This window comes from Triturus cristatus, chromosome 6 (assembly GCF_964204655.1).
Source record: "Triturus cristatus chromosome 6, aTriCri1.1, whole genome shotgun sequence".
Classification (NCBI taxonomy): Eukaryota; Metazoa; Chordata; class Amphibia; order Caudata; family Salamandridae; genus Triturus; species Triturus cristatus.
Window position 1 is genome coordinate 221,022,567 of NC_140589.1, and position 22,851 is coordinate 221,045,417.

Genomic DNA, 22,851 nt, shown 5'->3' on the forward strand with positions numbered 1-22,851 from the left:
CAAGCGCGACGCAGCTCCAGCAATGTTCTGGGGGGCCCTATCTGTACAATGCTGCGTCAATCCTTACGCCTGCTTCAAGCAGGCGCAGGGTTTTGACGCAGCATGGGCCTAAAAGTGACTGAGTGAAATCTTGTAGATTTCACTCAGCCACTTTTAGGAGGCGTTCCTGCGCTGGAACGCCCCCCCTGCGCAGGAACATCTACATGTGGCGCAGGGCTTTACAACGTGACGCATCTCCCAGATGCGTCACGTTGTAAATACCCCGCACCATGGCGCAGGATTTGCGCCACTGCTGCGTCACAAAAGTGACGCAACGGCGGCGCAAAAGTGGCGCAAGTGCAACATAAATCTGCCCCGTTGTATTTTTGTTATGGTCCGGGTAGTGCAATCCTTGCCGTTACATCTGTAAATAAAACGTATACAATTTTTAAAATGAATAGAACTCATTTTTATCAACCTTGCTGAGACCAGATGCTGAGTCTCTCCAACAGGTTTTAGCCCCTTCTTGCCCACTGCCCTCTGTTGAAGGAGCACTGAGTCACTGAACAATCTAAGCAGGTTACTCATACTGGCCAGAGAGGGACACTCATGTCTGCATCTACAAATCAGCTACAAGCCCATAATACAAGTGCATCATGAATGCTTCAAACTCCAAGATTTACAGGCAAGAGAGCTCTTGATTGCCCTGTATGAAGAAATGCTGTTTTTCACAAACCTTTTCTTTCAAGCAGGGTAAACACCTTTTTAATAGCATTTAAAAATGGGTAGATATGCTCCTGGGCAGCACTGAACTTCAGTAGTTTATCGTGTGAGTAAATTCACCTTCCTTTGCATGGTTACCTCTACTTCATTGCTCTGAAATATTCAGTGCTCTAGAGTGATTAGTTAAGTATGCTGTGGTAAGAGAGTGTGAATTGTTTCCCCCGTGCAGTCCCCCTTACTGTAGGGAGGGAATATGTATATTGAGTGCTACAAAAGATGTGAGCATCCTCTCCTGTAGCTTGGGTTATGGAAGCTGCAGATCAGGATAAATCCTCAATGGAAAGAAAAACACACCCCACCCATCACCTGAGTGCCTGCACTGACCTTTGCCAGTGCTGCATTGCCCTTCCCCCACTCCAGATTTGCATCCTGTAATCATATACTGTTGTGTATCCACATACTCCACACATCATCACCGAACACGGTGTCGGTGAGCTTCTACACTTGACTTTAACCATGAAGGCCAGTCTTTTAAGTATGAGCATTGACAATTATCCTTCATGAATATATTAATTTTTGAGCAACTTAGGGGACAGATGTAGTAAGCTTTTTACTGGCCGCAAACCCAGAGATTCAGTGAATAGGAGGGTCTACACTTTGTGATACACTAAACACATTTTATGATCTGAAAAACTTTTTTCTAAATCTTAAAATGTGATTAGAAAAGGTTACCCATTCGGTATTCAGAAGGCCATGTTCTATGCGTTCCAAATGCCAAATGGATTCCAGTGTATCAATGGTTTCTAACTTTGAAACATAAAGCGCTGCCGCGGAGCAAAGTAAAAATTGCCCATGGTCTCATTTCAAATGCAGACTCGAGGTTTGTACAAAGTGACAAATAAAGGAATGTTTCTCAAAGATTAACTGAGTAGTCATGCAGTTGGAAAGAGGAACCGTACCCAGTTTCCTTGGCTACAAAAATAAGAGCTGAAAGTTCACATGTAACACCCGAAAATACAGTTATGAGGTAGAAATACTGAAATTTCTTCAGAGAACCTGCAATCAAAACAAGAGAGCCTATATAGGGTTGATATGGAATTCAGAATGAGTGCCAAGCAAATAACAGAATCTCCTTTCCCACCATAAAAGCGGAAATCCCATTAAAATGTCCATATCTCATGGCAGAATCAAAAACCCCTCCAACCTAATTTCTTTGTCTACAGCCGTTGACTAGAGACCCAGAAAACGTGAAGATTTAATAAAAACTTGTCAACCATTCCTGTTTAACCTCTGCCCGAGCCTGGGAAAACTACAAGTGAACTGAGTGACTGAAAAGAGTTTAAACTGTTGACCTCTCAAAAAATATTTTTTAGATATTATTTCACTGAAGTGTTCCAGCTCCATGAGTTTCAAATCCGTGTTCTAATTTTGGTGTTTGAAAGTGTGATCACTAGAGAAATCTTCAAACGTATTTATCCGTGTATATTATTAGAAGTAGCTCGCACATGTTGATTCGTTCAGCAACACGGCAGAACTACGTACAAATCACCGTTTCTCTCCTACTCTGTTACGAAAGGAGCAAAATGTTTTGCAAGGCTTCTCTCCACATCCACATGAACACTTCAACAACTTAACTTTTAATTACATTGATATCCCATCTGTGCAAGACTCAGGCCTGATGGGGGGTCGTGGACTAGACGGCAATGGCCCCTCACTGCAGAGTTCTGCGCCTTCAGGCCCCACAGCCACAGTCATCCTGCAGTCAGGACGCCCGGTGCAGCATGCGTGACGCTGTGGCGAAGCGAAGGAGCCACAGGTGACCTGATTTTAAGCCTTTTGTCCCCCTTCTGCGCGATCCTGGGGGGCTGCTGCTGTGACAACCATGCTGAGTGGAGAAAGTGGCAGTCCGTGGACGGATGAGGAGACGTCGGAGGCAAGAAGGCCCTGAGTCAATGGGGGCTGCGGCTCCAAGGCTGCGGGAGTAAGGCATTGCACCCCACGACCCCCCCACCCTGCACAGCAAGAGAGAGCGCGAGTCAAATGGGATGGCGAGGCGCAGCCGCTACATAGGTGGTGAGCAGTCGCGGCTCACATGACTCATGGGTGGGGGGTCGCACGGGTGTTCGTGTGCGGGGGGAATTTAAAAATAAATTGAAAATAATGTACCTTACCAGGTCCCGCACAGCCTCTGCTCCTGGCCAGGTCCTGCATCAGGAACCAGGCATCCTCCCTCCCCTCCACTAAGCCAATCACAACATTGCAATGGATGGCAGCATTGTGATTGGTGCGGACACCGCCCAGCCGGGCGCCTGTAGGGAGGCCATTTTCTCTATGTAAGCACTTACATAGAGATAATGTAGAGTGCGCATGACTGGTTTGGTTGGCCCCAGAGGTCCGACCAAACTGTCAGGGCCCACAGAATTGGGCAAGCCACTCCTCCCCGACTCGCCCACCTGCACGCCCGCCCCAACCAGGCATACAGTTCTGCTTTCTCGCAGCGCGTAAAGCAGAAACATAAAATGGTATTTAAAATACCATTTTATGTTTCTGCTTCTGTCATTGAGAGAAAGCAGGGGGGCGAGTCTCCTCCGCCCACATGGAGAAGCCACCCCTGGTGGTGAGACACAGAACAGTGCAAACGAGATCGCGGGGCACAATCGAGGTTGGCATGCCTTTGCCTCTTGATCCGGAGAAGGGCTTCTGAGGAAAGACAGGGCCCTAGGTGACAGTGAGAGACTCTGAGGCCCACACAACAGAGCCAGAGGTGAGTAGGGGGGCACACGAGGGGAGAACGAAGATCCAGCCCTGGACTGCCCACAGATAGAGAGGTGTCACTTGCTCCCCCGCTGGTGCTGACATGGGCGGCATCTCTGTGGCTGTTTACCAGTGAGCACAACCACGTGTTTGCCGCATCTTGTGTGAGGTGCCTGCGATAAATCCCCCAACCTGTTGCGAAAAACCAAAACCAAGGATACCATGCGCTCTGTGGTCGAACCCAGGTACTGCTTTGTGCGGGGCACAGACCTTCATTGTCTGCACCATGTTTGACTACGGTGCCCATAAAGAGAGGCCTCCTGGAGGCTATGGTACACCCAAAGCAAGGCAAAATAACGCAGGGAGCTTATATACCAGATCTAAAGGTGGACGAGGGTTTGCAGGCCGGTGGTGGAATGTCACTGTAGGCCCACACAGACAGAAATTTGGCAGCAATCCGTGACACAAAAGAGGCATTGGAACTGAAAATCAAGACACTGGCCTCAGATGTTAGTCTGCTGCTGGCAGATCATTAAAAAATGGTGCCAAATGTAGTTGATGTAGAAAGATCCTTAACTGGGATAATACCACACCACAAACACACGGCAAATGCACTTGGAAATCAACAAGCTGACGGCCCATATGGATGATATTGAGGCTGCTCCAGGCGCAACAGTGTGGGTGTACTTGGAGTCCCGGAACACAGAAAGGGCTTCAGTGCAGAACTGCATGGCGAACAATGGTCGCTCGAGACGGTGCTTGGGGGGTCGGGTCTCTAATATGTCCACTATAGAACGCACGCACAGAGTCCCGGGGTTGCCACATCCACCAGGAGCGCCACCAATACCGATAATTGCTAGACTTCTCAACTTCAGGGACTGAGACCATATTCTTCAGGAGGCACAAACAAAAGGCCCTGGGAAGATAAGGGGAGCAACCAGGTCAAAATATATCCCAATTACACCACAGCTGTCCACAAGCAGGGAGAGACATTTCTGTTGGCAAAACAGTACCGGCGAAACCTGAATTTAAAATATGCTTTGGTTTTCCCTGTAAAATTACAAATATTCATAGCGGGGAGTCATTCTTCTTTGCTTCAGCTGCTGAGGCCTGGGACTTATTGGAGTGAATGAAGTACCCAATGCCAGGATTGCCCGAATGGAGGTAACGTCAGGAGTGCCGGAGTAGAGACCTAACCGCTCTGTCAGGCGGAGAGGTAAAGGAACCTCCACAAAGGTTCCAGGCCCAAATGGAGCATTTAATGGTGGTGCAGGAAGTCCAGAAGGGTTGCCCATGATCCAACAAACAACAATGGTCAACACTGGTGATATATTCCCCTGAATCAGGACACAAAGATGTAGTATATGGAGATGGTGAGGGTGATCCAGTCCTAGCAGTGTTCACCCCCCATGATGGCGATGACATTTTCTAGGGGGTCCTAACTAGGGGGTGTTCACCTGGGAGAGACTGTTCACTGTGACCTAGGAATGTGGAGCCCACCAAGCTGAAGCAGATGACGAATGGCAAGCAGCGGGGCACCGTCCTACATTGGGGAGCAACAGGACTGTAACCCTAATTGAGTGAAGTATAGTATGTTGGGGAAAGGGTGACAGGTACCTAGGGCATTTGGAATGGTGCATAGTTTCATGCCTGCAGTGTGAGGAAACAGAGCGAGTTAGGGAGTGGTGGAGCAGGGCGGCAGATTGGGGTGTGGGGGGTGTCATAGGGATGGTGGCATTAGATGGCTGTATTCTTCTGATGTATCCGGTCACAAAGACAATGGGGGTTGCACACAATAGAGACACACTACCTCCATAGCATGGGTGGAACATCCCTCATGAATGCAAATGGCTTGGTTGACAAACTCAAGGGGGGAAAGGAATTGACATTTCCGGCCAGTCACATGCTTGACATTGTCTTATCACAGGAGTCCCATCTACTGGGCAATACCTGCAGCTTCCTGGGCAAGGGTTGATAAACATTGCTTGCACATGCATATTAACAGTAGGGTCACGAGGCACTTGTACACTGGCTCGTAAATTCTTCCCATACCAAATAAGCTGGGTAGCCACAGGTAATAGATTGGCAAGGGAGAAATTCTATGAGGCATCCTGGTACTTCCCGCTGGGCCTCCAGTCACTGGGCCTAGACAAGATGTTGGACTGGATCATGTCGATCCCTGAGTCATTGCTAGTGGTCGGTGCAGATCTTAACCTCGCATTTTGAGGGGAGCTGGACAGGTTGTTCGGGAGAAAAGTACCTAGGGAGGTTGCTACGTTAAGCAGGTTCCTTGGGGTTCTAAGGCTAGAGGTTCCATGACGTGTCATTCATCTCAAGGAGAGGCAATACTCCTACACGACTAATGCGTTGCCATTAATGTCCTGGATTGACTATTTCCTGGTCCCAAGTAGAGCAAATTGGTATGTGCAGGAACATGAGCTATCTTCCATGGGGTATTGCTGATCACTCACCATTGATTACGCAAATGACTAGTCCCATTGTGTTTGCAGGCCCTGGGTGGAGACTAGACCCAGGGGCCCTAATGGAGTGGTCATCAAAAAACTATACGCAGGAGGCCACAGAGGCATAGTTCGAGGAGAATAAGAGCTCACCTCAGGAATTATCATGCGGGAGGCCTATAAAACAGTGATACACAGCTGGCTAATAGCCCATACGGTAGACAAGAATCAGGAAAAAGCAGGCATGTAGGGAGCTTTAGGAAAAGTTATTAGTATACAACCGGAACACTCCTGAGGCGGAAGCCGGGAGATTGAGCTTCTGTATTTTAAAAATTGTGTCACTAATCTTGTATTTTTAAACGCGCACTTTCACTCCCTTAGCCCCTGCTTACGTGGCTGTTGGGAAACACCTGCACAGCGGACTTTATCGCTGATTGACGGTGGGGAACAGCGCTGCCGCCTTCGCGCGCTTGACCCGCAAACCACGCCCACTTTGAGGCCGCGCCCACTCCTGGCTCTATTTAGTCGCGCTGACTCACGAACGCGCCAAAACAACCGGAACACTCCTGAGGCGGAAGCCGGGAGATTGAGCTTCTGTATTTTAAAAATTGTGTCACTAATCTTGTATTTTTAAACGCGCACTTTCACTCCCTTAGCCCCTGCTTACTTGGCTGTTGGGAAACACCTGCACAGCGGACTTTATCGCTGATTGACGGTGGGGAACAGCGCTGCCGCCTTCGCGCGCTTGACCCGCAAACCACGCCCACTTTGAGGCCACGCCCACCGCCACCATAACTATGAACCCTCCCCGGACGCGCAGCGGACGAGCGCAGCGGGAGCGCCGACTTCGCGCCGAAGTCGAGCCAAAGTCCAGCCCGTCTGCGCCCGTCCGCGTTCGTACGCGGTCCAGGGCCCCAACCCCTGCTCCTCCACAGGGTCACATACGGTGGAGCAAGCAGGACTTACTGAACTTATGCCACAATATCAATGACTCCTGCAAACATAGCCTATGTGTGGAAAACGTTATGGGTTGCGAACACTGTCACTTTTCATTTGACAACGGTAATAATATAAACAGTATGGGCTACACCTTACATTGCGGATTACTTAACGTACGTTCACTGAGAAAACATAGGCTAGACCTCTATGACCTACTCACCGAAAAACAATGGGATCTTATGTTCCTAACAGAGACATGGCTAGATAATGAGTCTACCCCCTACGCCCTTGAGGCAATTCCAGGAGGGTATACTATACATAGACAGGACCGACCCACTGGCAGAGGAGGTGGCATCGCAATTATAGCCCGCAAAACCCTACGCTGCCAGCTCGACAGCTCTCCCATCCTGGACAGTGAAGCAGGGAGCTTCTCTGTCAAAGTGAATAACAACTACACACTAAAGGGCATGCTTATTTACAGACCCCCAGGCCCTATAGCCAGGTTCGAGGAGAGTCTGGTTGAAGGAATCATGGAAACCGTACTGTGCAATGATAAGTTTCTGGTTCTTGGGGATCTCAATCTACATCTAGATAACCCTTCAGATAACGTCAGCAAGAATTTCGGTCAGGCACTGAGAGCCCTCCAACTGAACCAAATTGTTAAAGGCCCTACCCACCAACTGGGCCATCTGTTGGACCCCATATTTGTCAACTGGGGGGAAGTGGAAGCCCTGACCCCTACTCCCATCCCTTGGTCGGACCACTATCTGGTCCCTTTCTCCATACGAATACCCGGATGTAGACCCCCACAGCCACCAGTCATGTACCACCTTAAACGGAAATGGGCAAATTTTTCTCAGTCCAAATTCTGTGAAGAATTGACGAAAGGAGGAAGCCCAGGGGGGGAGGATGTGGACACAGCCAATACTAACTTCTGCACACGGATTAATGAGGCACTTGACTGCACAGCCCCCTTGCTAAAAACCAAATCTTGGAGCCGGGTAAACAAAACCGCCTCTTGGTTCAACGCCGAACTAAGAGTCCAGAAAACTGCTCTAAAAAGAACTGAAAGAGAATGGCGTAAGAGTTTCTCTGAAGAAACCAGAACTAAGTACCTAACCGAGAGACGAACCTACCATGGACTAATCAGAAAAACAAAAAAATCATACTTTACGTCTAGGATTAGTGAGGCGGGTAATTCAACAAAAGAGCTGTTCACACTCTATAAAACTCTTTCAGGTGGAAATTCAGCTACTATCCCTGATGACTGCTCGCCAGAATTGTGTGACAAAATCGCAGACTTCTTTTCAGAAAAAATAACAAAAATATACTTAGCATTCCCTACGCAGCCCAAAACCGGGGCAGAGTTCGCCGAAAACCCTAGGGAATGGGGAGATAAACCTATACTTACCAACTTTGTCACCCCTCCCACGGAAGATCTTCTAAAAATTTGCAGGTCGGTGAAGTCGGGCTCTCCTCGAGACCCAACCACACCCAAACGCCTAACAGATAGTCTAAGAGTACTAGAACCATACATTAGACATTTGCTCGATGTATCTTTCAGCACAAAGACAGTACCTAGGGATTGGAAAAAGGCGGTTGTTCTACCCCTTAGGAAGAAAGCCACCATCTGTTTTGAGAAACTCGACAACCTCCGCCCAATTTCACTCCTTCCCTACCTGGCTAAGGTGGCGGAAAAAACGGTCAATATACAGCTAATGGACTTCGTGGAAAAGGCTGCCCTATTACACGACACCCAATTTGGATTCCGACCTCGCCACTCTACAGAGTCTGCACTCCTAACAGCAGTAGAGACCCTACGCCAGGGGGTGGATGAGGGACATACCATGGCCCTCATCCTATTGGACTTGAGTGCAGCATTCGACACTGTAGCGCACTACAACTTGCTACAGTGTCTGAATAATGGAGGAATATCCGAAGCTGCACTCCAATGGCTACAATCCTTCCTGACAGGGAGAAGCTTCCAGGTTCGCCAAGGTGACCACTACTCGAGAGACATAGGCTTGGGACAGGGTGTTCCCCAGGGTTCGTCCCTGAGCCCAACTTTGTTTAATCTCTATGTCTCTCCAGTGGCTTCAATTGCCGTGAGTCACGGATTGAGCATCGTGTCATACGCCGATGACACGCAGCTGGCTATCTCCCTATCGCGTGCACCCGGTCTTGCGATGGACAGTTTCAGGGATTGCATGCAAGAACTTGCAACCTGGATGTCCACCAATTGCCTTAAATTAAACGGCAACAAGACCGAGGTGCTCGTGGTGGGGAGGGACCCATCTGCTTGGTCATCGACGTGGTGGCCTCCATGCCTGGGCGAGGCTCCCATACCCACCCAGGGAGTCAAAAATCTTGGCATATGGCTCGACGCTGACCTATCTTTTGGACCCCAAATAGACCGAGTTGCAGGGGTCTGTTTTGGCATCCTAAAAACCATAAGGAAGGTCCTTGACCTTCTCCCTATGTCAGCACGGAGAACACTGGTACATGCCCTGGTGACATCACGCCTAGACTATGGCAATCTACTTTACCTGGGCACCACCTGCAAGGCCATGAACCGCCTTCAGGTAATACAGAACGCGGCTGCCCGTCTCATCTTAAACATCCCAAAACGATCAGATACCAAAGCCGCTCTCAAAACCCTCCACTGGCTGCCAGTTAAAAACAGAGTGGTATTTAAAGCCCTCTGCACCTGTCACCGCATCCTGGCTAAAAAATCTCCGATCCCACTCCAGAACTTGGTGACAAGGTATACACCAGCACGTGATCTGCGCTCAGCATATGGGGGTCTACTACTGGTTCCAAGAATCAAAAAGGCCCGCATGGGCGGACGCTCCTTCCGCTATCTGGCAGCAAAGAGCTGGAACTCCCTCCCTCTCCATCTTCGCCTTGACTCATCCGAAACCAGCTTCCGCAGGAACCTAAAAACATACCTGTTCTCCAGATAAAAGATCTCCGGTCTGCAACCCTCGCAATGAGTTTTTCAGTTGTAGCGCGGGGACACGCTTCTGCGTAACCATGCGCTTTATAAGCTACCCTTATTATTATTATTATTATAGTATGGGAGGCCCTGTATGTGGTGCATCCAAATGAGGAGTTTGCCGCTAACATAGACATCATGAGAGCAGACTACTGTAGTTTGGAGCACCAGGAAGCCAGGTCACTATTTAGAACCAAACAACACAGATTATATGAAGTGGGAAATAAAGCAGGGAAGCTGCTGGCATGGCTGGCAAGGAGAGAACAGGGTTGGCGACGGGTGCCGAGATTAATTGAAGTAGGGAGCGATAAATAGTGCAGGTCTTTGCTGCACATTTAGCATACCGCAACACCCAGCTTTACGACAATAGTTGGTCTGGGGAGTTGAGTGCCTTCCTTCCGGATATCCTGAAAATAAAACTGGGAAGAGGGGCAGTGAAATCCATGGAAGGGGATTTTCAGGAGGGGTAGATAGCAGAGGCCCTTGTGCAGTTGAAAGGGGAGAGTTTACTGGGCCCCATGACTTGCGGGTGGAATTATTTTGATGCATGAAAAGGCAGGTGGTGAAACCACTCAAAACAATGTACATGGAGACAAGGTCAAAGGTAGAACTGCACAGAGACCTTCGACAAGCAGATATAGTCTTAACCCATAAGCAAAGTAAGCCACCTGAACTGTGTACCTAGTACAGACCAATCTTTCTTCGCAACATCGAAACGAAGATCCTAGCGAAGGGACTGGCTAATTCCCTACTGCCAGTGATCCATACCATTGTGACCCTTGACCAACCAGGGTTTATGCCATAGAGGTCCACCAGGCACAACCTTAAAAGCCTTTTTGGCTGTCTGGCCTGAGAGAAGTGCCTGCGTAAGCCAGCGGTGCTGCTAGCACTGGTCACTGGCAAGGAGTTTGATTCTTTAAAATGGCCCTACTGGATAGGATCAGGTTCAGCCTGTCCTTTCAGGCTTGGGTTGGACTCTTATACGCATTCCCCACAGCCCATGTCAGGGTTAGCAGCAAGCTCTCTGCGGAGTTTGCCATGGACAGGGAGACGAGACAGGGCTGCCCCCTGTCCATGCTCCTATTCGCAATAGTAATAAAACCAATAGCGAACTGGATATGCAGGACTGCCCTGGTGCAGGGAGTCCTCTGGGAACAGAAGTGATAAGTGTAGGAAGCTGGATTTTTAAGTGATGCTGCTAATGAAAGGGCACACCATGCAAAAAGTCCAGATGACCCTTATTGGTTTACAGGGTTTACTTTAATAATCCCAAGTGCTCTATTTGTGGAAGTGTGGTCAAGAAGTGTAGGCTTACAAGAGAGGAGTGTTAAGCATTTGTTGCACACACAGTCAATAAATGCTTCACACATTCAATACGAAATCCAACACCAATTTTTAAAAATACAGTAGTTTTGTAAAAGAATTTAGGCATCAAGATCTTTAGAATAGCTTAGGTACAAGCGGAGATATCGATTTTAGAAGATAAATAGAACTAATACTCAAATAACGGTTTTTAGGCATGCACCTCGAATGCTACAATGTTATCCTAAGGGAAGAAAACACAGATAGCAAACAGGTACTTGAAATAGGAGTTTAAAGGTGTCCATTGGCACTTAAGGTCCTAGGGGACCAATGTCCAAAGCACCACCATCCGTTATATTTTATTTGACCTGGGGTGTCTGGGTAGAGAGGTGCTGGTCAGAATGGTAGCCTCGAGTGCTACACCGCTAAAGTCAATGGGACTAGAAACAAGGGCTGCAAGTAGCGACTTGGAGGCAAGTCCGGATTAACCCAGAGGGAGGCTTAAGTTATGGGGACCCCTAGGCCAAGGGGATGAAGTCAGAAGTCGTGGATCTGGGTTGTGGAGTTTGGATGCAGAGATACTTAGCTGGCTGGCCACAGGAGTTTGAGGCTCTCACAGTTGTCAGTAAATCTGCTGACAGGAGAAAAACAAAACAGCCAGACCACTCTGGTCATGGGTCTCATCTGTCCTGATGTTCCTCAACATGCAGGAAGGCTTCCAAGGTGGTGGTGTCTGGGCTAGGCGCAAAAAAACCCTTGGCTGGTGCAAGTGCCCAGGCACTCAGGGTATTGGTGCAGAGGAGCTCCTCGAGAGTCTAGCATCTCAAACTAGGCTGAGAGATGGAGCTGACCTCCTAGAGCCAAGAAGACCTCCTCTTGAGGTGATGCTCCCTCAGTGGGCCTGATGGTCAGCAACACACTGAGCCAGGCAGATGCGGTCATTGCCTGTGGATGCAGAGGAATGGCTCCTCAACCCCAAGGGAGTTGATAACTGGTTGTTGAAGTGCTGGGCAGTCCTTCAAGTGTTAGGTAGGATGCAGAGCTTTAGGATAAGTTGGGTTTTTGCAATTGTTAAGGTACAAGCAGCAAGGCAGAGTTTAGGGTTTCTGTGCAGGTCCTTGGTTCTTATAGTGTCTATTCTTTGTCCTCTTCAGTTACCAGGAAGTTGAATCCATAGATCTTTTGTCGGGGGCCTCTAAATACTAAATTTAGGGGTGTTTAGGGGGTTATGAGGTATTATCCAATGGGATACCTACCCTTAGGGTGAAAATACCCCCTATATGACAATTTTCTGTGAGGAGTGGGCATAAACCTAACCCAGAAGTCCCTATTTCACCAAAAACAAGATAGTAAAACCCTTCTCTGGCTGTTCACTTCAGGAGGCCCACCTTAAGGGTGTGTCTAGCCTGTGGGTGCATCACACCTCCTGAATTACTAACTTCCTTCCTGCTCTGGTGCCAAATGGGACGCAGGGCAGAGGGTGACATTCCCCACGTCTGAGGGAAAGACCGGGTTGTATGTTAAAGGGGGTAGAGGCTTGGAAGCCTCTGTCCTTAATATGCTAAATTGCTCGCCATCCTGCTGGTTTGCCAACTTACTAGAACAATTCGATAAAGAAATGGAATTCAGTGAAAACTAAAATAATTGTGTTCACCATGAAGACAATGTCTCTTGCAACATTCAATTTGTAAATAATGTTAAGGAATTTACACAGGTGTTATTGCTTGATATAAGTAATCCTTATGCCCGTGGTGTTGGTGAAAATCTTATGAATATTGCATCCAACATAATCATGAATGATAATGCAAATAAATCTGTGTGCATTGCTCACGATGGGGGGGAGTACTCAATACGGAACGTTTGCTGAAGAACTCCTAGTATGCTGTGAAAACTCTATTTTTGACCCTATTCATAGAAACAAGCTATATTTATTTCATAAGGTAGTCCAGAAATCAGTGAACCTCAAAGTATCCATCTTAAAAAGCGACTGCTCACTTTTCACTGGACTGTATATTGCTTGCCAAGATAGGGAAAACGTTTTAAAGGAATTCTTTGCCCATGAGAATCTTGATCATCCCCCATCACTTTCTGGGGGAGGATTGCTAAGAAAAGGGACAAAGTCTAACATCATCTCTTGTTTGGAAAAGTTCAAGGGGGCTGTAGATAAGCTGAATAACATTCCAGACACTACAAGTTGTGTTATTATGGATGGATCCACAATAATCCATTTCTTAAAACCCGACAACGTACACATTTTCAAGACTACAGCACCTGTATATTGCAGTCTTATATAATGAACTTACTTAACAAACTGAAACGGGTAGACATAGTATTTGGCTATTACATAGACGGTTCACTGGAAATGGAAGAAATAAATAGGCAAGGTTTTTGTACATGCTATTGTGTGAAAGGTTGAACAAATATACAAAATAACTGGGCGACTTTTCCACAAAATGAAGATAACAAACATGATTTGTTCAAATTCTTGGCTTCTAACTTTTTGAGTCTTGAGATACCAGAGGGTAAAATTATAGTACTGACAAAGGATGATAAAGTGGTGAATATTCCTGAAAATCTGAATGCATCTGAACTCAGACCATGTTATCAAGAAGAAGCTGATACCAGAATACGTTTACATGCAAAACATGCTAGTTAAAGTGGCCAGAAGTCTATAACTATATGTACTGTTCATTCCGATGTAGCAACTATTGCTCTTTATTTATTTAGCAGGGTAAATCTTTCAAATTTATGGATTGATTTTGGTATTGGAAAACATCAAAGGCTACTGCCTATCCATGAGTATGGTATTAAACTAGATAAAAGTGAATGTGATGGTATTTTATATTTCTATGCATTTACATGTTGCAACTTTGTATTTGCATTTGCAAGTCGTGGCAAGAAAACAGGTTGAGAAATGTGGCAACATTTTCAGGTTGTCACAGAACATTTATTTAGCTCTCCCATTGCCCACCAGATATTTCAAATAACAGTTTCAGTCAGCTTCAGTGATTTGTAATTAGATTATACAATGAGAACATTAAAACAGATTCTGGTAACGAGTATCGAAGAATGATGGTGACCAAACTTAAGCACTCTCTAGAAAATGTGCCAACAAGTGAGGCTGCTCTTTTACAGCATAGCAAGAGAGCTATTTTCCAAGGGCCAGATGTATGACCATTTTTTGCAGTCGCAAACAGGAAATTGGCCCGTTTGCGACTGTAAAATTGGTCTGCCCTATGTACAAACCCTATTTTGCGAGTCGGTAACCTATTACCGACTCGTAAAATAGTCTTTCCGACTCGCTATTAGGAAGGGGCATGCCAAGGGTGTCCCTTCCTAATAGCGATTCACACTTTAATGTATGATTGTTTCGAGACCGCAACTGCGGTCGCAAAACACTTGCAGTTTACCACCTACTTCAAGTAGGTGGTAAGCCACTCGCAAATGGGAAGGTTTGAATGGATGCGAAAATATTTTTTAAGAGCAGGCAGTGGTCCCACGTACCACTGACTACTCAAAAAATGAAACACAAACGTTACATTTTCTTTTTTAAATGCAGCCTGCTTTTCTGAAGGAAAATGGGCTGCATTTAAAAAAAACCCCAGCAGGCCACCATCTCTGGGAGTGCTAGCCAACCCCAAAGGGGTCGCAAATTGCACCTGCCTCATGAATAATAATGAGACATGCAATTTACGACCCTATTAGAAATCGCAAACAGTGTCTGAGACACTGTTGTAAATTCCATTTTGCGATTCGCAAGACATCGCAATTTGTGACTCACAAATTTGTAAGGGTAGTACATCTAGCCCCAAGTTTGTTATGTGTGGTCTCAGTTGCGGAATGTGTATCCTGATATACATGGTCCAGCTAAGTGGGGGTGGCAGAGGGAAGACTCTGGATATGAACCTCTGTGGTCACTTTTGCCTAATGCTTCAAAATACTGCAGGGAACTTGTTAAGTGTGAATGAAAATCATTGTGTACCCATGCTTGTAAATGTAAACAATTTTCTCTTCCATGATGGACAATGCAATCAAGAGGACATATTTTTGATGACTGACCAAATTGTAAACTTTAAAAAAAACTGTTGACTGAAATAACAATAGACATTAATACCAATATAATTTGTATCTACATTCTTTTGCAATTTTTTTTTTTATATTATGACAAACAATATAGCAAAAATATGCAGGGTGTCATTTAAAATGTTGTGTTGGTCGACTCTGTTTAAGATGCCCAAGTGCCCCTAAAATAGTAACAACATAAACTAGACATTTTTTGATGAACCATGATTTTTGTTTGAAATTTCTATCTTTTGCCGTTCAACAGTCAAGGGGGGTGAGCAAGTTATGTGGAACAACCTGTATATCTAGGACATATCTACATAATTATAGTGTACTATGAGTCAATTAAATTGCAACATTTTTTAATTCTTGGCTAAATAAACATTACAACTTGAGCTGGAAGACTGATATTACATTTATGATATTAACTGGCCCTTGCAGCAGCCATTTTGTATTATGACATCATTCGCCTAAAATGGGTGGGGTCAGATTTTTGGGGTCTATATAAAAAATCAATGTTCATATGACTACCCAACACTGTGCCAAGTGCCGTATTAATATCACATTTTGCACAATTCTGGTGGTTTTTGTCTCTAAGTTACCTCACTAGTAGGTCGTATGTCTCCAGAACACAGCTTTTTTCAATGAATAGATGCCCATCAGACAGATGCTAAAGGGGATGCACACACTGGGTCACATTACTTAACACACTTCAGGAGTATCCCAGACTGAGGCCCTTTTGGACGGGTGTCAGAACAAGGGTAACTGAGGTTCTAGAAACCCCATTGGAACTCACACCCACATTAATAATGCTTGCCATCTAAGGAGAACAATCATTGGACAAATACAACTATCTATTCTGTAACATAGCTATAATGGTGGCCAAACGCGGTGTACTCCAGAAATGGAACAGTGCTAGGGTTCTGAGAGTAGAGGATTGAGAAGTTAACATGGATTGGTGCATGAGAACGAAAGAACAGATCTATAAGGCTCAGGCCTGTCCAAATAAGTTTGCAAAAATACGGGGTACATGGAAAGCCTGGATCAAGGACATGGACTGGGATCTGGGAGATGGCTGTGGTTCGCTGGTTTGGGGTGGATCATGGAAAAGATTCCCCAAGGGGCATAGTGATAAAGAGGGATTTAGTAACCAGCCAAGACTCAGTGGAGCTGGGACTACTCTTCACTGTCTGGAGGACTATGTGGGACAATGGGGAGGAAGAGTATAACTGCGGGCAGAGTGTCCTCACAGTTGGGAGGGTGGGAGAGTGCGCCTGAGGGTCGCCTGTTTGAAATATTTGAAAAATCAATAAAATGATATTAAAAAAAAAGAATCAGGCCTAACCTGTGATAGATCGCATTCAAATGACTAGTTTTACTTATTTTAAGGTGAATCGCTGGTCCAACAGAAGCACATGCTGGTCTTAACAGAAGCATCTCGGAACTGAGGCATAAATCATTCTTCAGTTGGGATCAAATACGAGAGTAAGAAAAAAATTTAAAGATTCCTGTCCCTCACAAGAAGCAGATAAGTCTGATACAGTCAGATACAAGTGAATACAAAATCAAATAATATTAAGGAATCGAGGTAGGATGCATTTTCATAATTTGAAGATTTTACTTAGGTACATTGGTAACTTTGCCTGCATAGCTTTGCTTGACAAGTCTTATCTACAGTGACCTACATTGTTCTGTGGCATATAGTCAAGCACCCATTGACTCAAGGTTCTCATGTGTCTGGTTCAATGTGGGTAACATCTCACAATGAGTATTTCACATATTTTGTCAATCAATGACTCATCCACGTCAGACAGAGCTAATAGGAAATCACCAGCACATAATACTCACTTAATTGAGCACAACATTTGTTTGGGTTCTCTTAATAAAGCCATTCAACCCCATTAGAGATGCAAATCCTCCAGGCTCCAATAAAACCTTATGGAGAGATTGCGCACTATACCTGGCCTCTTTATACTAAATAGTGTTTATACATATTCTCCAAACTTAACATTGAGTGCCTAACTACAGTACATGTGATTGACCACTGTCTTGTGATGCCCTTTGTGGTATTATACTCAAAGGAGAATTGAAGATGTTCCAAGGAATTACAGGTTCTAACCTTTTACTCAGTGCAGTGGCCACAAATGGATGTCTTGGGGATGGGGGTAAAAGGGAATACTCAATTTCTAAGTAGGGCTGAGCCAGTAAGGAGGCTACGCGCTCACGTTTTAAGATCAAAGTAACGGAATAAACTGATTTAGGGCGATTTCCCGATATTTACTTTTTTATGGTCATTTAATCTTATTCAGTCTACCAAAAGGCTACCTGGCATGGGAGGACAGTGTTGATATCTGGGTGCAGAGAACACTGTCCTTTTGGAATGGCAACTGAGAAAGTGGAAAAAGGACAATTCCCAAGATCTAACTGTCCGGCAATGGAAGAAACGGTTTCTTTTGTAATTTCCTCTTTTGAAAATATAGATTTATATTTATACAAATTTATTGTTTAATTTTATATGAAATATTTACAACTGTTACATGCAATAACAAAACAAAAATGTAACCTGAAAGTAAAGAAATAAATAGACTATAAGCACACATATACTATTCATTCTCTTTAAAATCCTACAATAATTTCATTATTTGAAAAAAAAACGATGTGGCCTATCAGTAGTTTTGTTCTGTAATGGAGTGGTGCATGGGCTGCTGAGAGCAAAATGGGTACTAAAGAGGGAAGAGAGTCCTGCAGAGGTGACAGGGGCCCTGTCTAAGCTACTAGACAGCACATATGAAACAAATGATTTCCTGGCAAACTCCTGTTCTCTCATTTGTCTTTGGTTATGGAATCGCTCTCAGTCAATTTCATGATCTGCTGGAAATATCTCACATGCACTGGGTAGTATTCTGGTAATAAACTGAGGGGAAACCCTTGCAGAGTGGGGTAATTCCAAAACGTTTTGTAATCCAGATTCTAGTGCAAACTCCATTTGGATCCAAAATCAGAATCTCTGTAGGAAGTGGAATCGAGACTTGCAACTTAACACAAGAGAGGTGAAAATGGATTATAGAAACCAAGATACGAGGTAAAAGACTGAAACTGGCTGGAAGGAAACTTCTGAATTATCTTCCCACGAAGCAACTATCATGAAACAACATCACTGCCTGAAACAACAGCTACTCATGAGTAAAATATAATAATTCTACTTTGCTTACCTTATTAATCAAAAGGTATATCATATGCCTTTCCTCACAGGTTTCATTAACTCCTCATCCCCAGCTTCAGAGAAAATTGCAAACTTGCTTACCTTCAACAACTTAACCATATAATATTAAATAAGTTGCATCCACTAACTCTTTATGATCTGTCCAATCTTCTCGCTCACAAAAGACAGCTGTAATTTCTATTACCCAATAGTTTTCTTCCCATTGCACCTTTCTCTCCCCACTTCCTTCAATATTAGCATGTATTCCACTGTAAAATTGCATTGTGTCTTTCCTCTGCCTAGAAGGAACAATGTTAAAGGAAATAGAAATTATGTTACTTTATAATATTACTACTGGACCAGACACTTTCTGTAGGGTCACCTCAGATCTTAGCCTTCCTCTGCCTTCTGTTACTGACCTTGTTTTTGCTGGCTTTGGGGTCTGTGCATTTTTTCCCAGCTAACCAGTGGCAAAGTGCTTGTGCTCTCCCCCACAAACATGGTAACACCTAATTGGCACAGTTAATTTACCTATAGGTCCCTAGTTTATGGTACTTTCTTTACCCAAGCCCTGTAAATTAAATTCTTGTATTGGGCAACAGCATTCATTGTGGCCCCAATAAAGTAGCACTGTAAAACATGCCTCAGGCCTGCCACTGCAGGCTGTAGTACAGTTTCAAACTGCCATTTCAACCTGGCAGAAGAAACCTTTTTTGCCAGACCTAAACCTTTCTTTTAATGATAAGGCAGGTCCAAAAGGCTTGTAGGGCAATGTGTATGGTATTTAAAAAGTAGGGCATGTGTGTTTATGTTTTATATGCCCTCACAGTGAAAAACTCCTACAGTAATTCTTCACTGTTGTAAGGCCCATCTCTCCCATTCTGTAACACGTGGTTAACACATTACATTTAATAAGTGCTAACTTTAGATTTGGAGCAGATAGAGAATTACTGTTTACACTCAAATAAATTGTAATTTTAAATACTTCTATAATGATGAAGTCAGATTTTAAGTTACAATTCTGAAATTTCCACTTTTAGATAGTTCGTATTTTTCATCCCTTTGTCCTGGGTCACATGACTGTGCATGCCTCTGTTGTTGGAGTTTGTGTATTGCTACCAGAGAGAGAGGAAGAAAAGGGGACATGATGGGCCATCCTGGTGGGTCTGCCGGAAAAAACAGAAGGGGGTGACATGGTGGGATACCTGGATGCCTGGCTGCGCACGGAGGTGGCCCCGGACGGTCTTTCGCCCTTCTTTACACTGGAGCGGGCGCACCGCGTGCCGGCAAGACCCCCCAAACCGGGCCAACCGCTGCGCCCAGTGGTGATGAAGCTGCTGCATTACAAGGACAGGGACTGGCTGCTGCAGCGCGCTAGGGATGTGGGCCCATTCCGAGTGGATAACAGTAGCGTCACAATGTTCCCGGATTACACATTCGAAACCCAGAAATTGCGAGTGTCCTACTTGCCACTCAAACAAGAGCTGAGAGCTGGGGGGATCCAGTACTCGCTCCTTTTCCCGGCCAAGTTGAGAGTTGTGGTCGACGGTAAGACGCTCTTCTTCCCCACGGTGGAAGACGCCTGGGCATGGTGGGACGTTCATAAAGCAGGGACAGATGGAGCGAGATTCCGAGCGGCGGAGGAGCAACGAGTGCAGCCAGTGCGGAAAGCGCGGAGACTCAGGCAACGGAGGTGGAGGACTGGAAGACCCACAGACTCGCAAACGGAGGAAGAGCGGAGAGCGGCTCTGCAAGCGGTGGTGGACCTATCGGGAACAGCAGCGACCCAGTCGACTCGAGGGTCGGGCTCGGAAAGCCGCGTCACGAACTCGGACACGGACCAGTCGGAACTTAATGGGGCCAGGGGCCCGGTGGTGACCCCGCAGACCTCGAGGGAAATTGTTGAAGGTTGAGGGGGAAGCCCTCCCATCCGGCCAGTGCGGAGGTGCCGGGGATCCGGCTCTTCCCGAGAGTTAGCCAGGCTGCGGAACTGATCGGATTTCCGTGAGTGACAATGGAGGATTGTGGGGCGGGGGTACGGGACTGTGGTTGCCGCCCTTGGTGCCGGATCTCACCCCAGAGGCCCATAAGGTCGCCGCAGTTTAGACTGCGGCTTAGGTGGCGGTTGAGCACGGTTGCTCTTCCTCAAGTTTGGATGGGAGCTACTTTCTCGAAGTTAGGTCCTGTTCTGGGGGGGACTCGAGGCGGGGGGGTTGATGGGGGGTACAAGGTTCTTTAGGGGCGGGGAGGGACAGTGTCACTGACCGCGACTGGACATGGAGGGAGGTTGCAGCCTGGCCTTTGACATGGGACTATGGCTAATAATGGAATGGTGAAATGTGTGACATGGAATGTACGGGGACTCCACACCATGACACGAAGGCATAAGATTCACGCTTATTTGGTGCGCAGAGGTGTTCAGATCGCGCTCTTGCAGGAGACGCACTTAACGAAGCAAGAGGGCATTGCGCTGCAGCGTAGATGGCGAGGGCAATTGTTTAACACCACGTACTCCGCTTTTGCGGGGGGCACTCTGATCTGGATACGAGCGGGGACCCCCTTCCAGGTAGTTAGGCACACGATAGACCCAGAGGGCAGATATGTGGCTGTTGAGGGTAAACTTAGAGGCCGGACCATAGTGCTATGTAGCATATATGCACCTAATATGGATCAAGGGCCGTACTTCTCGACACTTTCTGGGGTGCTAGCTGGTTATTTGACGGGTCCTATCCTGCTGGGAGGAGATTTGAATTCAATAGCAGACCCTGCGCTTGATAGGTCCCACCCGCCTCTGGAGACGTCCCCGGTACACCGGCTAGCGAAGCGTAGGCTCGAGTGGCAGGGGAGATGGGGCCTGGGGGATGCTTGGAGGGCTCAGCACCCAACAACGAGGGACTATTCATATTACTCATCACTGCATGACCTCCATGTTAGGTTGGACGCTTTCTTGGGCTCCCCGACCGTGCTGCAGTCGGTTGCGCACACAGAGTACTTAAGCCGCACAATTTCCGACCATAATCCCTTGCTGCTGACGTTGGACTGGATGACTGAGGTCTCGAGGGTCCCAACGTGGCAGCTCAGGCCTGACACACTAGACGACCCGCCGTACCGGGTGGCACTCAGTGAAAAGATTACCCAATACTTTGGAGAGAATAGCGGGTCCACGGCGTCCAGAGCGACGGAGTGGGACGCTTTCAAGGTAGTGGTTAGGGGACATTGCATAGGGAAATATGCCGGGGTGCGGAGGACACTGTTGGAGGACTTGGACAAGGCGGAGGGGAAGTTGAGGGCGGTCGAGGTGTAACAGCCTGGTCACCCCGAGCTCCAGGAGGCGGTGAGTGAGGCTAGAGAGGCGGTGGCGGTTGAAGTGGAAAGGCTCCGCAGCTTCGACTACAAGAATTATATGGTGAGGGCGCACGCGGAAGGGGACAAAGCGGGAACGCTGCTGGCTTGGCTGGCCAATCCCGCCAAACGTAACCAACCGATCACAGGAGGGGGGCGGAGTGGTCACGGCTCAGATGGACATATTGGATAGTTTCTGCTCGTATTATGGGACGCTCTACAAAAGCGCACTGGAGGGGCTGGAGGACGATATTGACAGCTTTCTTGAGGGGCTGCAACTGCCGCGACTCGACCGGGAAGACGCGGAGGCCTTAGGTGGGGATAGCGACCTTGCGGAAATCAGGGGGGCAGTGAAACGAATGGCACGGAACAAAACCCCGGGCCTGGATGGCTTGCCCATAGAATTTTATGGTAGATATTTGGACCAACTGGCCCCAAAGCTCCAGGAAGTGTATAAGGAGGCCAAGACAAGGGGTAGACTGCCACAATCCATGTGCGAGGCCCTTATGATCCCATTGCTGAAGCTGGGAAGGGAGGGAACGGACCCCGCCTCTTATAGGCCGCTGTCGATGCTGACGACGGATTATAAAATCCTGAGCACCATACTGGCGACCCGGTTGCTGAGGCTCATGCCGAGACTAGTTCATAGTGACCAGTCGGGGTTCATTCCCGCGCGGAGCACCACTACCAATATCCGGCGACTTGTCCGTTTGCTGGGTGACCCGCAAGAGGACGCACCAACGCCACTCGTCTTATCTGTAGATATAGAGAAGGCTTTCGATAGCCAGGAGTGGGGTTACCTGTACAAAGCCATGAAGCGTTTCGGCCTCGGGGAAGGATACATCGGTTGGACGAAAGTCCTGTACGCCTCGGCGGTAGCTAGGGTGAGGGTGGGATCTTTGGTATCGCGGCAATACCGCGTGGGCTGAGGCACCAGACAGGGGTACTCGCTTTCCCCGCTTTTGTTTGCGCTGTAAATAGAGCCCCTCGTGGCGGAGGCTAGAACAGGCCGCTATTACAGGGGGCTGGTCTACAGAGGGTCCCCGCAACTTATCTCCTTATACGCAGATGATCTGCTCCTGTTTTTGGATGAT

The 22,851-nt window shown here is 46.9% G+C and overlaps 1 protein-coding gene across 2 annotated transcripts in view; it reads right to left on the reverse strand.

Moving 5' to 3' along the window:
* Window positions 1-22,851, reverse strand: part of LOC146816680 (adhesion G protein-coupled receptor F5-like) — an 873,687-nt gene that overhangs the window by 115,458 nt on the left and 735,378 nt on the right. The gene's annotated exons all lie outside the window — the stretch shown is intronic.